This window comes from Diaphorina citri, unplaced genomic scaffold, assembly GCF_000475195.1.
Source record: "Diaphorina citri unplaced genomic scaffold, Diaci psyllid genome assembly version 1.1 scaffold176, whole genome shotgun sequence".
In the NCBI taxonomy this organism is placed as follows: domain Eukaryota; kingdom Metazoa; phylum Arthropoda; class Insecta; order Hemiptera; family Psyllidae; genus Diaphorina; species Diaphorina citri.
In genome coordinates this window covers 134,622-151,862 of record NW_007377613.1, presented here as the reverse complement: position 1 = coordinate 151,862, position 17,241 = coordinate 134,622, and the positions used below count along the sequence as shown (strand labels likewise).

The following is a 17,241-nucleotide window of genomic DNA, read 5'->3' as shown; positions in this document are numbered from 1 at the left end:
AACTCCATTTGAATGACAATCGAAATCGATTGCTCCAAATGCATAATTGCATATGTTAATGTCCCGAGCATTCCGAACGACAAAGAAGTGAAAAAAAAATGCTTTCTTCAATTAAAATTGAATTCTTCTTACCTGATTACTCAGTGGTCTAAGCGCCACCTCGTTGTCATCTTCAGATGAAGAACTGCTGGTGGATGATGAGAGAGATGAGATGGAATGCGATAAATCCACACACGGGCTAGATCCATTCAGATGATGGTGGCTGTGGCCGCCAAGATTCAAGAAGCCCGGGGTAGATCCATACAGCGTCGGACTTATCTGTTTTCCAAAGTGCTCATCTCCCATACCCCACTCCGAACACAAGTAGACCATACCCTTCCTCCCAATAACGAAAAAATATCACACAAAGTGAAAATATTGACTTTAGGGGAACGAAAAATCACGAGGGTATATCACTGGAAACACGCTTCCCAAGGTGCTGCAGTTTCGAATCTTGAAAATCACTCGAAATTTGACTTTTTATTAAATTTACACTTTTGTTCCTATTTTAACATATAAATTTTAAAAAATACACGCGGTTTGCACTCTTGATTTAAAAATAAAGAAATAAATTTCTATGCTATCACAATAAAACAATGGTTTGGAAATATCACAATGGATGATGTGGGTTGACTTATGGTTATTATGGCTAGGGCTAGAAGACGAAAATCACTGTTGGGCACGTTTCTGAAACAAAACCAAAATCAAACCATTCAATTAGTAATGGGGTCAGGTAGAATAGGGCTAGAAGACGAAAATCACTGTTGGGCACGTTTCTGAAACAAAACCAAAATCAAACCATTCAATTAGTAATGGGGTCAGGTAGATAGATCTAGAGTGCACAAAACTCAAAGTCCGCTGCACTATAGGTACTGTAGGCTTAGGGAATCTACAACGAATGAAAACAGTATTAATTAGCTAAGTTCATTGACTAATGAAATGAATCACCCCACAAAAAAGAACTGGAAAAAAATTGATTTTGTTTCCGAGCAATAGAGATAGGTAGGGATTACCTAATTTTATAAATATCTAATTTAATAAATAATGAGAAGAATCAAAAAATCACTTTCACTTTTCACAAACGATGGGAAAAAACTTCGAAAAAGAATCGAAAAACTTCGACAAACTTGATAAGAAATGGACGAATCGCACTGTAACTCTGGTCGTAGAACACTGAATCACAAACACAAACCATCAACACAGTGAATCAAGCAGAATCAAAATCACTGAACCTGATTATCACAACACAGATAACGCTTGCACTGAATCACAAACACAAACCATCAGCACAGTGAATCAAGCAGAATCAAAATCACTGAACCTGATTATCACAACACAGATAACGCTTGGTAACGCTCAGATGATTCTACGTTAGCCCATTTGGTTTCTCGATTCTCTTCATAAATCCTCTTGTCCTTTGGGTTTCCAACGAATATTCATGGAAGAAGAATCCAGGAGTATAGATAGCTACAATAATACAGACAAGTATTTTTAGGTATCCTCGAAATGTTCAAATAAATAATTTTACTATCCTGGATATGGAAACAAGACTAACAAGAATAAGAATTTGGTTTCTCGATTCTCTTCATAAATCCTCTTGTCCTTTGGGTTTTCAACGAATATTCATGGAAGAAGAATCCAGGAGTATAGATACTATCTATTAGATAGCTACAATAATACAGACAAGTATTTAGGTATCCTCGAAATATTCAAATAAATAATTTTACTATCCTGGATATGGAAACAAGACTAACAAGAATAAGGGAAATGAATCATCAAATTATTTCTGGAGTTTTTTGAACTCCATTTGAATGACAATCGAAATCGATTGCTCCAAATGCATAATTGCATAATATGTTAATGTCCCGAGCATTCCGAACGACAAAGAGGTGAAAAAAATGCAAAAAAAAAGAATCCCCGCACTTCACGTCAAGTCATGAAAATAACCGAGCATTTCCCGTTTACGGAATTTGACCAATGACCAAATGGAACAGCGGCCCATGTCAACGATCTCTATGTATACAGGGAAAGTGCCCTTGATGCATAATGCTTGTGGCTCTTGGAAAATGCATTATTGATTCATATATTGTTCAAAATTGTGGTGGGCAAATAATTAATAGCCCACCTTTGAATATAGAGTATGAGCCACCTACTGTGCTAGACAATAGAAACCACCCATAAATTGATTATGTATTTGTACAAAATTAAAATATTGTACGAGACAAAATGTACCCCACAAATTATACCGAGTCACTCATTGCTCTGAAATTTCGTCTAGTTCTAGTTATTGAATAAAACGCCAATAAAGACTAAAAATAGTTTCAACTTCTAGCAACAGTAATAAAGTTTGGACACAAGGTCATAAAGTTTTACGATATGCCCCAATTGCACACGATAAGACTTACATAAAATACCCATGTTGATTATGTATTTGTACAAAATTAAAATATTGTACGAGACAAAATGTACCCCACAAATTATACCGAGTCACTCATTGCTCTGAAATTTCGTCTAGTTCTAGTTATTGAATAAAACGCCAATAAAGACTAAAAATAGTTTCAACTTCTAGCAACAGTAATAAAGTTTGGACACAAGGTCATAAAGTTTTACGATATGCCCCACCTGTACAATTGCACACGATAAGACTTACATAAAATACCCATGATAATCCATGAGAACTTTATCAAATGTAGGTGAGGCAGGCAAGTTCATAACTGATAATGGCATTTCTCATGAATATTTCACCTATCCCCCTCCCGGTGGCTATGACCTACAGTACAGATGGTGCCTCCAGGTGCCTTATCTGTTTTATTTACTAACATAGCTACCAATCAAGTGTAAATATCAGGTGGGGGAGGTCATTAGGATTTTCCTCGAACAGAAACTTCTCGCATTTTCGTTCGACGCGACATTTTAATTACATCAGATAATTTCGTTTTTTCCAGAGTGCTTTTCAAACTCTACAACACAGTTCACACTTTCATTTGCTTATAAATGGATCAAGTAAATGATCATGGAAAGTATGGGCAGCCATAACGGTTTGCAAAAGATATTAAGTTGAAACGTACATTCGGGACCCTTTGGAGTTAAAGACTTGTTTTTCTTGCATCAAGTAAAATAGATACTTTGTATCGTCTGGTATACTACAGGAAATGTGCAGTACTGCATTATACGCAGGACATTTGGAAGCAAGAGGATGTGTAGAAAAGGACGACTAGGTACTTGACTTATTGACCACACAAGGGTCACAATTACCAATTTGTGACCTACAGTTACTGATAGGCTAAGCATAAACATCTGTGCATCAGGTCACCAACTGCATTCAACCAATAAAATCTCTTATCATAATATCCACAGTTCCTATCCACTCGGTTTCAGCGTGACAGAAGTGTGGTTCTGTTTATTTATCGACTCTTATCACCATCATGTTCCATTAAATTGTTTTCATAGGCCGTGTACACTGTACAGGCATGTGATAATGGCCATAATGTGAGCAAGGGCCGCGTTTACACGCTGCAATGGGACGTGCAATGCGTGCAAGTCTGATGCAAGCTTTTGTTCATGTCAGCTGGATAAGCACGCGATATCACTAGTAATCTTGAAATAATTACTTATCTAGAAATAGGACTTTTCAAATTTCAAATTGTCTAACTAGTTTACTTAATTCCATTTCCGTAGAACTCGTAGGTAGAGGACCTTACGATCCTCACTATAAAGAGAAATCTAAATTCTAAAAGGGGGAATAAATGCGATTCTCAAGGACGTTCGACAAGACGCCATATGGCTTCTAGAACCATCTTCATTGGTCATAGGTCCAAGGGTTATTTGTGTGAAAATAGTTAGGTAAATACGAACCAATTGGAAGAATTTTGCAAATAGAAATGGGTAATTTAGGCGATGTGATTTGTGATCAGAAAATCAAGTAATTAATTAGCTTCATTCGCGACTTTTGTCGTCCGCTCATTCACATGCCTGCATTTGCACTGCAATTCGTCCAATCATTCATGTCATCTTTGCAAAACGGCATGTTATGACTATTATCACACAAAAACATGAGGAAAAAACAATTCAGCTAGTAATTCGTTCAGCTAATTGCATTCTCCGAGACACTTTCTTTACATTCTTTTGATGTCACGGATATTTGAAATTAGCCAACATTATAATCCGCTAATCAGCTTAACGTTCATGACGGACTTCGTCCATAAGCAAAGAACAATAAACTAATTTGTCTCTCAGCACATTTTGCATTTCGAATGCTATTGAACGTATGTGAACTATTTCAAAATGAACCGAGAGCTGCCAAAATGCGTCCCATTCGTAAATGACATAGCCAGGTTATGTTGTGTGAAGCCATACCAGTGCTTTGTCTGATACTCAGAATTCAGATTGAGTTTAACAAATTTACAATCATTATGTTAAGAGTGGTCAAGGACATTAGACGGGGTTTTACGTTGAATTGTATAAAAATCCCGAAATTACTAAGAAGTAAAAATCATGATACTGATGGCAGAAAGGGAGAAAACCATGTAAAAAGTGGGATGGCATGCTGACCTTTTGGAAATATAAAAGGTTACTACATAGCCGGATTGAAATAAAGATACATTGGTATTTGATGGTAATGCAACATTTCTTCGTGCTTTATGGGTCTGATCACTTCCATCGGTACATAGGAAAAACTTGTTAAAAACCTAGCAAATTGTTTTACACAAAAACAGGAATCGCATAACTTTGAGTTCAATTCAACCGAAGCGCCGCGCCGTCAGGTCAGTAGAGATCTTGGGGTTATCAAAAATGTTAAAAGCAATAAAAATAATAGCACTGACCCAGAAATACCATAAAGCAGAGAGGAGGTCTTTAAGTACTTCCCAATGTTAAATATCTCTCACATCACCTGATAGCAAAACTCGAGTTAGTCAGCTTATTGGAGCGTGTTTGAATTCAATAAACAATTAAACATGTTATGCTGGTGGCCAACTCCATACCAGGCCAACATCTACTTGATATTTGGTTACAACTTGCAATAAATTTTATTGGAGTATGGCTAAAGTGGATTTGTTGCTCAGGTCAAAAATTGGTGAGAAAAAAGCTAGAATGAATAGGAATCAGATGGCAAATAACGCGAAGTTCTTACATTGACGGGCTACACATTGCATCAGATATTGGACAACAGTTTTATTTATTCGATTCCTAGTTTATCCCAGTCGAGTTTATGTATTTATTCGATTCCCTAAGTCCAAAAGCCCTACAAACACTCAAAACTAGTTATTTCCAGAATGAAAACATATTCCGGGTATTCCTCGCATAATATCACGGTAGAAATGGCTACTGATGAGACAGTGTTTGACTTTCTCTCAACTTGTTTGCCAACAATTGTCACACTCTCAGTAGAGAGGTCGAAAGTGGGAGTCACAATTGAGGAGGAAACTCACAATCCCCCTCACGGACAGGGTCAAGGGAGCTGTCATTCACTTTCGATAAATAATCGGGGAAAAATAATCTAAATTAAATATTCATTATTCTGTCGCGTATTCCCCACATATCGGTATCTCCCATGATACATCAGTATCTCCCACGATATATCGATATCTCCCATGGTTTCTCTGAGAATCATATTAAACAGCGTCTCAGGCGTCTGTCCGCAAAAGTTCATGGTGAAATTAGTGAGCCATTTGGAGACTTCCCATAGAAAATACTAGATTGACAATTGAGTCAACATAAAAGTCCACACATTCGTGACGAAATCATCTTTATCAGGTCATGATTTATGTGCGTGTACTTGATGTGTAAACAGCTGTTTCAGACACTATTGTTGTTAATGATATTTTAAATTATGTTGTTTATAATATTAAATAACAAAGAGGTACCCCTCTATTGATTAAAGTGATATTAAATAAGCAGATAAATAAGTGTACCTCCCTCCTATTGAGTGTCAATACAATTCGAGTTATGTAACCAAAGGCGAAATTGCGTTTCTTGCCTTTGATTACACAGATCGAGATGTTCTAGATGAGTCTAGAAAGTTACATCTACACACAACCTTCATTCTTTTCGTGTCCGTGATAGTCTCTAAAGGATTGGGGGTTTAAACCCCATTTTAGGTCCAGAAACTATATCTAGGCTCGTTCCATGTCCCAAAGTGCATTTACAACTTATTTTGAAAGTGAAAATTGTAACATTCGGATTAGACTTACGATGTACTTTAAAGGTGACTTCTTTTGTCGCCAGTTAAACCCTGCACAGTAGTGCACCGGATAAAAAATGATCCCAACCCACTATACCACTATTAGGAAGGGTCGGAGAATTTCAAAAGACTCTAGAAAAGACGATGACAAATTGCACTTCATCCTTCAAAAGACTGGCGTCTGACGAAGAAATAAATCATACAACGCGACGTTTCATGATAAAATGTCTGCACAAATTGTCTCGATTGCATGTCTTGTTGAGAAATAGTTTTCTATAGGAATGTGAAATATTGGACAGGACTGGCAAAAATGGGGAAGGGAGGGAGAATTTGCTCCCGGGTTATTAATTAGTATTGACAAATCTGGTAGTAGTTGAAAAGAAAACACTGCTAAAGGTAGACTCACAGTACTATCACGTCACGTGAGCTCACGTGACGCGAGGGTAGTGTGGCTATCATGAACGAAATTACCGGTTGTCGGTTGAGTAAATAAATAGGTAAGAGATTCAACAAAAAATTCAGACATATGTTGTATTGTATGTTGAATTGTACATGATGCATTTGTTTGACTTCTTCAAACATCATTATTATCATTAACCTGTATTGCACCACTATGAATTTCGCAAAATAAGGGCACAATGTGCTGGATTCATAGCGATTGACATGGATTTGAAATGGTTAATATCAAATTTGTCTTGTTAAGTAAATTACCTACGTATTACCTAGTGTAATAAAAAGATAATAATAGTCATGTGAATTCCAGCTGTTCGCATTATGCCACAATGTGATTTGTTTTGTGTTTTCACACGTGAATTTCTTCACGATACTGTACCCGTGACTTGGAAAAACTCAACGCCTAAAATAATAGGATTCATGGGTAATCTCTGCCAAAGCACAAACAAAGTTCTATTTTCGAACACAAAAACGCTTTAATCTCAATGATAGCTAACACAAAACTCGTGAGAGCTTTTCCAACTGCCGGATTAGCAAGAATAATATCTGAGGAAAACTTGAAAAGCAGAGGAAAAAAAAAAAAAAAAAAAAGGCAGAAGAAGAACAGAGGAAAAATCATCACCTTAATAACAGTTCCGATGAAAGCAAACATTTTTACTGGTTTTGTTGATGTTTCATGAATACGAATGTCCATAATGTAAAGACAATCATGAAAATCTCTACACTTAATGTCTTGGGTAATTGAGTAACTCTGTGCAAACAGGGAGAAATTCATTTTCTCTATCGTTATCTTAGGAGACTTAATTAAAGTGAGTGCACTCTAATTCAGCTGACTTGGTGAGATTTGCCAAACATTGAAATACAGCACAGAGTTCAAGATAACACAAACATATCACATGGAAACATCCTTGTCTATAAATAGAATGGACTCTAGTGTATTTACTATGCCTCTGTGTGTTTCCAAATGATGATATCTTGTGTTTATTTCAAGCAAAGCAAATATTTTGATAAAAATTGTGGGCGGGTGTTTCATTTAAAATATTTTAGATGGAATAGGGAAGTTGGATTTTACTTTATCCAAAAATGGGTCATTTAGAAACTGATGAAAAGAAGAGCTTTGTTTTAGTTTCAAATTATGTGGTACCTAGGTAGGTATGGTGCTTATTAGCCTTTTTTTTTTCAGAGCTGGACTTTGCTGAAGTCTAAAACATCTTGTACCTACCTACTTAGGTGCTAACTAACACTACCAACTTACTATACATACCTAATGAATTATTTATGAAAATATTCTTCAGCTCATGGATTAATATCTACCTATGTACTAACATAACAATAACTTACTTAATGAGTTTTTGACATTTTTCATGCACTTATGTTTCAACATAAGTACAAAGTTCATGTTAATATGAGACTGCAGACCTGGGTGTTGTTGATTTGAATTTCACCACTCAACTTGGTGACATTTTGTTCTCATATTGGTATTACAACTTTAAGGTTGTGGTTATGTACTGGGTTGATATAGGCAAGGTTGGTAACTTTGAGTTATCTTGTTTTTAAGTTATAACTCCCATGCCAAACTGTAGAAACAATATCCTGTCTCACCTAGTCCTGTCTCAACTCAACCTGGTAAGTACATAACCACAACCTTAGGGTTTACCGATCAATTGAGGATGTAGGTAACATGCCACAAATATTTGTTGCCCCTCCAATAATTTGTTCTGAATCAAATTCTTCTTTCGGCAAGAAGATTTCAATGATCATTATCACAAGCAAAATGGAGAAAAGCCTTACTTAATGCTTAGCAAAATGTCGATTGTGAACCAGACCAAGGCCTGTCAGAGAAGTCTAACCTTTGCAACACAAGTGTGCTAGGAAGCACATGAACATAAAGAATCAAAGCACCGCCTTGGCTAATGGCTATAAGTACATATTACACAACATGGAGTTTCATGTTTTTTTTTTTTTATAACAGTCACAGCAAATAGCAAGGAAGATAATATATTATTATCATGTTGAGAATAGAAAGTTTTTTTTTTTTTTTTTTTTTTTTTTTTTTTTTTTTGTGTCAGTCACAGCAAATAGCAAGGAAGATAATTATCCATGTTCCCATGTTGAGAATAGAAACTTACCAATATGTTATATGAATGGAAAGCTATCAAGAACAGCTGATCCTTTCCAACTTGGGACAACAGGATTAGATTGTCATAATAGCTAACCTTTCATCAAAATTTTCGGCTTCAACTATGATCTTCTCAAGCCACCGTGTAAAATTCGTGGTATGTTTCATGATTTTGATAAGATTAGGTGAATACTCTGCTTTATTCTTCTTGGTCCATACACTTCCTACAAGTTCAGAAGGTTTTACCAGCCATGTTGAGAATAGAAACTTACCAATATGAATGGAAAGCTATCAAGAACAGCTGATCCTTTCCAACTTGGGACAACAGGATTAGGTGAGGATGTTGATGTGAACTTGAAAAGCTTTGACTTTTCTGTTACTGTTCTGGAGCCATGTTGAGAATAGAAACTTACCAATATGAATGGAAAGCTATCAAGAACAGCTGATCCTTTCCAACTTGGGACAACAGGATTAGGCAAGGATGTTGATGTGAACTTGAAAAGCTTTGACTTTTCTGTTACTGTTCTGATTTCAAAATGCACTGGTTATTCTTAGAGTTAAAAAAAGCACGCATGTAAAAGTAATTTGAAAAGAAACAGTCACATAGTTTAGACAATTTTGTAATTTTACAAACTAAAAACTCGAGGGACTGGCTTTTTGATCTGACTTGAATACATTGGACAGGGGGTGGTGTAAAACAATTTCTCTGTGATAAAATGAATTCTATGCAGATTAAAATGAAGAAAAGCTTTGGGTTTAATCAAAAAGTAGTAAAAATATAGGCCAAAGACCAAAAACTTTACACATTCAACGAAAATAAAAAATCGACGTCGGGAGAAAGTTTTTGACACATTAGCAGAACCGCAAGGCTAGACGATAACTAAAATTTGAAATAAGGATAAGGGGAAATTTTCTGAATGAAAATGAACAAAAAATTCTCTGCTCACTTCACACCGCACATCCCCTCCCCTCCACTATCGTTTCACCTACTTCCCCTACTTTTAAATTAACCCTTTCTATCCCCAGTGTCCTCTTTTTTTTACAGGGAATTTATAATGAATCCACTTTTGGGCCAAATTTTTATCAACTAGAAACTAGGTATCTACCGATATAGATTATTTTAGGCACCTATCTAATCTGAGGTAGGTATGTAATTATAAGAACATAATAAATTATAAACCAAATACCTAGGTATGTCCCTTTGAATGCTCAGCCAAACCCACCACATTAGATCCCTCGGCACTCTGGACAAGCCCCCTGGAAAGTGGCTGTTTTCCTTGGATTGGAGGAGGAAGATTGAAATGTCGACATAAACGTTAACAAAATGAAACCAAATATTTCCAGTTTTACTTCTTTTAACTAGATATGAGTGGGTAAAGGCCAACTCTTGAACAATAGAGGCTATAGTATAATAATGTATTACATCACGAACTTTTGTTGGAGCCTCGCCAAAAAAAAGTAGACCTTCTTCCAGAACTATCCTGAACTTAATACAAGTTTCGAGTTTTTTGTATGATAGAATTGATAGATAACAGCGCTGGTTTGTGGAAAAACATTTTTTTAACGAGGTTTGACAGAGAGAACTATTACTGCTAAGGTCTTATCGTCCCCAAAGCGCAGAAAGGAAGACAGGACAGGAGAATGAAATTTTCCCCAGGTAGGAATCGAACTCGCGACCTAGCACTTACAGGCAAGCATCCAGAACTAACCAAAACGGGATGCGTTTTGCACCAAGACAGAAAACGATGGAACATTTTATGTTTGGCACATTGCATACTCAAATATTATTACCAGGCACTTCCAAGATTATTAATTCCACCTCCGTTGTTAACAGTTCATCTGAAGGAGATACCTGAGGGTACCTATCTACGCCTATATCTACTTGTAGGTAGCTTGATGGAAAATTACACTCAACACACTGTTGTTGTTGTTGTTGTTGTTGTTGTTGTTGTAGCGGCTTTATAGCTTTCGCCGAATGGCGATAGCAGAATAAAGAAAAGATGTCTTCTAGCCATGTTAAATTGGCTGGCTCGTCCTGAACCGCAGTCACCCATTGTGAGGACTTGTAGGAGAATTTCAAAAGACTCTAGAAAAGACGATGACAAATTGCACTTCATCCTTCAAAAGACTGGCGTCTGACGAAGAAATAAATCATACAACGCGACGTTTCATGATAAAATGTCTGCACAAATTGTCTCGATTGCATGTCTTGTTGAGAAATAGTTTTCTATAGGAATGTGAAATATTGGACAGGACTGGCAAAAATGGGGAAGGGAGGGAGAATTTGCTCCCGGGTTATTAATTAGTATTGACAAATCTGGTAGTAGTTGAAAAGAAAACACTGCTAAAGGTAGACTCACAGTACTATCACGTCACGTGAGCTCACGTGACGCGAGGGTAGTGTGGCTATCATGAACGAAATTACCGGTTGTCGGTTGAGTAAATAAATAGGTAAGAGATTCAACAAAAAATTCAGACATATGTTGTATTGTATGTTGAATTGTACATGATGCATTTGTTTGACTTCTTCAAACATCATTATTATCATTAACCTGTATTGCACCACTATGAATTTCGCAAAATCATTGACGGGCTACACATTGCATCAGATATTGGACAACAGTTTTATTTATTCGATTCCTAGTTTATCCCAGTCGAGTTTATGTATTTATTCGATTCCCTAAGTCCAAAAGCCCTACAAACACTCAAAACTAGTTATTTCCAGAATGAAAACATATTCCGGGTATTCCTCGCATAATATCACGGAGCAACAATATAAATGCCGTACAGAGGAAGGCAATCTGCAAGGTTAGGTTTGGTTAAATTTACTTATTCTGTGTAAAGTTTGAAGTACGAGATAAAATATGTACCAGATGGAATATGTAGTACACATCGAAGAGGTACAAGGCTACATACACAGGTGATTCCATAGGCTACAGGTCGAATAATGAAAGTTTTCATATCGGGGAAAATAATCTAACATGACATTCATGACCTCATGTCTAGGTATATCAAAAGATTAAAACTACTCATCTCTATGATAATTTGATAATCAGACGGTAAAGTTCAAAGCTGTTAAATTTGATTAGGATCTTATTGGCTAGAACCCAACATCCACTGACAGGAAACGAACCCACACTCCAAGATCTGGAGAGTAGTATAATGATGTGCTGAATCAACTTTATCTGCTTTATCACCGTTTCCTTTACGTCTCATAAGCATACATCCTGTACTTTTTCACCGCCGACTTACTTGGTCTGTGGAATACTACTTGATACGAGTCCTACGAGTGGATTACACGAGGCTACAGACTGAAGTACCAGTCGGGTCTAGTTGGCAAAATGCACTTTTTTTCATTAGGCTTGATGAAGAGAATAGACTGTAACTGTTAAGGTCTTATCGTCCCGAAAGAGGAGAAGGAAGTATAGGAGAAAGCAAGCCGTTCGGAAAACAAATCTTGTTTGTTTAGGATAAAATCCGCCCCGGGTGGTAATCCGCAACCTAGCGCTTACAAGGCACTCTACCCTCCAACCTAACTAGGAGTAGTATAATGATGTGCTGAATCAACTTTATCTGCTTTATCACCGTTTCCTTTACGTCTCATAAGCATACATCCTGTACTTTTTCACTACCGACTTACTTGGTCTGTGGAATACTACTTGATACGAGTTCTACGAGTGGATTACACGAGGCTACAGACTGAAGTACCAGCCGGGTCCAGTTGGCAAAATGCACTTTTTTTCATTAGGCTTGATAAAGAGAACAGACTGTAACTGTTAAGGTCTTATCGTCCCGAAAGAGAAGAAGAAAGTATAGGAGAAAGCAAGCCGTTCGGAAAACAAATCTTGTTTGTTTAGGATAAAATCCGCCCCGGGTGGTAATCCGCAACCTAACGCTTACAAGGCACTCTACCCTCCAACCTCCAAGCTAACTAGACTGCCAAATTCCCCTTTGGTACAACTACAAATCCATTTGAAACTGACCAACTAAGTTGTTGTTGTTGTTGTTGTTGTTGTTGTTGTTGTTGTTGTTGTTGTTGTTGTTGTAGCGGCTTTATAGCTTTCGCCGAATGGCGATAGCAGAATAAAGAAAAGATGTCTTTTTGTACCTGCTATACACCAGGGTGATGGTCTCTAGCTCTAGCCATGTTAAATTGGCTGGCTCGTCCTGAACCGCAGTCACCCATTGTGAGGACTTGTACTTGGTCTTCAAAAGCAGAGACCATGTTAAATTGGCTGGCTCGTCCTGAACCGCAGTCAACCATTGTGAGGACTTGTACTTGGTCTTTTAAAAGCAGAGAGAACCCTTTGAGGAGCTGCCAGCTAGCTAGGCTGGTTAGGGTTAGCTGTTCTCCTCCCTGTTTATAGTCCCACAGCCAGACGCTAGTCTTCTCTCTGTTTAACGTCCCCTGGCCAGACATGACCAACTAAGTGAAATGCAGTGGTGTTTACACAAGACCACTAGCTCGACTGTTTACTGGCCTTGTGTGATCCAGCCATTAGAACCAAGTCAGTCACTATGTATGTAATTTGCATGTTAAATGCTCTAACACAACATGCAAATGCTATGTTAACATTAGACTGTATGAGATCTGGTGTTTCATGTGCTTTAAAAAAGTTCAGGGCTGCATAGAGAACTTTTATAAGTCCAACTATTGTTATTGTAAAATTGAGATTGCATTAACTTGATTTGAAATTGGCTGGCTACAAATATTTCCATTTATTTCGATGACGGACAATCTCTGGACGAATTATGCAAAACTGTGAGTAACCAGCTAATTTATTTACCTGTGAATTTTGGCTGAGGTAGATGAGTTCATGGAATCTCAATAAAAACACGCCAATAGCCAGTCACTGGCCAATTGAGAAAAACGACAAGTAGGTAATAAACCCCACAAATGGACAGGACTGGCAAAAATGGAGAGGGGAGGGAGAATTTGCTCCCGGGTTATTAATTAGTATTGACAAATCTGGTAGTAGTTGAAAATAAAACACTGCTAAAGGTAGACTCACAGTACTATCACGTGACGCGAGGGCAGTGTGGCTATCATGAACGAAATTATCGGTTGTCGGTTGAGTAAATAAATAGGTAAGAGATTCAACAAAAAATTCAGACATATGTTGTATTGTACATAATGCATTTGTTTGACTTCTTCAAACATGGAATTATCATATTATTATCATTAACCTGTATTGATTGCACCATTATGAATTCCGCAAAAGAAGGGCACAATGTGCTGGATTCATAGCGATTGACATGGATTTGAAATGGTTAATATCAATTTGGTTTCTCGATTCTCTTCATAAATCCTCTTGTCCTTTGGGTTTTCAACGAATATTCATGGAAGAAGAATCCAGGAGTAGTTAATATCAAATTTGTCTTGTTAAGTAAATTACCTACGTATTACCTAGTGTAATAAAAAGATAATAATAGTCATGTGAATTCCAGCTATTCGCATTATGCCACAATGTGATTTGTTTTGTGTTTTCACACGTGAATTTCTTCACGGTACTGTGCCCGTGACTTGGAAAAACTCAACGCCTAAATTAATAGGATTCATGGGTAATCTCTGCCAAAGCACAAACAAAGTTCTATTTTCGAACACAAAAACGCTTCTAACACAAAACTCGTGAGAGCTTTTCAAACTGCCGGATTAGCAAGAATATCTGAGGAAAACTAGAAAGAATAAGGGAACAGTTTCAACATCGGTTTGAAAACAAGGGAAGAAATGCCAAGAGACCTGAGTTCTCAGACTACCTAAAGAGTTACCTCTTAGTTTGAGGTAGGTACCTCAAAGTTACCAAACTAATAAGTAGCAGTAGTAGCAGCACATTGAGAAATAAAGTTTTGCATAAATCCACTCACGTTGTTGTATATATATATAAAAAAAAACATGAGAACAACAAATTGTAAGTAGTAAAAGCAAATCGATTTGACCTTGGTAAAACCCATAAAAACCCAGGTTTTCAACTAGGTATAGGTAAGTATTCATTATTTGGCGATTATGATTGGTACCTATTCGTTATTTGGCGATTATGATTGTTAACTAATTTTCCAATTCAATGTCCAATTTATTTTGATTCAGTAGATCAGTGGTGTATTATGTGAGGGAAGGAGGGCTCCCTCCGTAAAATAATAATGAAGGCAAGAAGACACACAAGTTTTCGTCGTTTAGTCAAATAAACAACAAACCTCTACGTATATCCACTGGAGTTACATGGACAAAACTCCAAATTGACCTTGTAAAAGATACTACAAAAGAGAAATAGCACATGCACTATGCAAAATGGGTATGCTTACATTACAATTACGGTACGTATAGCTACTGATGTAGACAGAAAAGGCTCATTAGCGGATGATTCAGGGTATTGTTGTGAATTTCGTACGGCTTATAACAGACACATTACACATGGTAATGTTGCTCACATGTTTACCGTGTCGATCAAGATGATTGACGTTACGGATTAAGCCTACTGATCAACCACAAAATTAACCAGGAAAACAACGAACAATGAAATCCAAATAATGTCCAAGGTAAATATAAGATAATAGCAATCGCTATTTGGTTATCCGTGAAGAACACTTCGGTTAAGCAACAACGAATGTGGATTGAAACGGATGACAGTCTAGGCACATTATGTGCCGGTATGTACCTGACTAATGTGATGCTCTGACCTATAACCCTTGCGATAATAATAATAATACATTGACACCTGTTGGCAACCCCGATTCTTTACATTAGCAGAATGTCATGAAGAGTTTTGAGGAAAAATATTTAAAGGGACATTTCTCAAGATTCAACGTAATTGTCAAACGATTCGCAAAAGTTAAAGAGCAGTTCAACAACATGAGCATGCATGAATTTCAACACTAATTATAAAACGTACACCAGAACACTTCTAATTGCATTCTCCGAGACACTTTCTTTACATTCTTTTGATGTCACGGATATTTGAAATTAGCCAACATTATAATCCGCTAATCAGCTTAACGTTCATGACGGACTTCGTCCATAAGCAAAGAACAATAAACTAATTTGTCTCTCAGCACATTTTGCATTTCGAATGCTATTGAACGTATGTGAACTATTTCAAAATGAACCGAGAGCTGCCAAAATGCGTCCCATTCGTAAATGACATAGCCAGGTTATGTTGTGTGAAGCCATACCAGTGCTTTGTCTGATACTCAGAATTCAGATTGAGTTTAACAAATTTACAATCATTATGTTAAGAGTGGTCAAGGACATTAGACGGGGTTTTACGTTGAATTGTATAAAAATCCCGAAATTACTAAGAAGTAAAAATCATGATACTGATGGCAGAAAGGGAGAAAACCATGTAAAAAGTGGGATGGCATGCTGACCTTTTGGAAATATAAAAGGTTACTACATAGCCGGATTGAAATAAAGATACATTGGTATTTGATGGTAATGCAACATTTCTTCGTGCTTTATGGGTCTGATCACTTCCATCGGTACATAGGAAAAACTTGTTAAAAACCTAGCAAATTGTTTTACACAAAAACAGGAATCGCATAACTTTGAGTTCAATTCAACCGAAGCGCCGCGCCGTCAGGTCAGTAGAGATCTTGGGGTTATCAAAAATGTTAAAAGCAATAAAAATAATAGCACTGACCCAGAAATACCATAAAGCAGAGAGGAGGTCTTTAAGTACTTCCCAATGTTAAATATCTCTCACATCACCTGATAGCAAAACTCGAGTTAGTCAGCTTATTGGAGCGTGTTTGAATTCAATAAACAATTAAACATGTTATGCTGGTGGCCAACTCCATACCAGGCCAACATCTACTTGATATTTGGTTACAACTTGCAATAAATTTTATTGGAGTATGGCTAAAGTGGATTTGTTGCTCAGGTCAAAAATTGGTGAGAAAAAAGCTAGAATGAATAGGAATCAGATGGCAAATAACGCGAAGTTCTTACATTGACGGGCTACACATTGCATCAGATATTGGACAACAGTTTTATTTATTCGATTCCTAGTTTATCCCAGTCGAGTTTATGTATTTATTCGATTCCTTGTCAAACTAAAAACATAAACGAAACTCAAATATTAGGCGAGTGAGGAAAAGTTTTCTCTCCCGCAGTCTCTGCAGCTGCACTCTGTGTATTTATGGTGATTTTAGCGATCAAAAATTGATCATATCTCAGGATCGGTTTAGATTTTCGCAAAATCCTTTCTTATTGCACACCTAGACCATAAAAGGAATATTCCTACCAAATTTCAGCTTTCTAGGTGTTGTGGTTCTAGAGATAGAGCGATCAGTGTGTGAAATGTGAAATGTGAATGAGTGAATGGATCTCGTTCTTATAATATAAGATTCGATTCCCTAAGTCCAAAAGCCCTATAAACACTCAAAACTAGTTATTTCCAGAATGAAAACATATTCCGGGTATTCCTCGCATAATATCACGGTAGAAATGAAATAA

The 17,241-nt window shown here is 36.9% G+C and overlaps 1 long non-coding RNA gene across 1 annotated transcript; it reads right to left on the bottom strand.

Annotated features, from left to right (window-relative positions):
- Positions 1-162: 162 nt before the first annotated feature.
- Positions 163-13,690, bottom strand: LOC113465879. Its single transcript, XR_003390451.1, has 2 exons — positions 13,580-13,690; positions 163-726 (listed from the first exon to the last, which is right to left on the bottom strand). It is a non-coding gene; the product is annotated as an uncharacterized LOC113465879 (long non-coding RNA).
- Positions 13,691-17,241: the final 3,551 nt, after the last annotated feature.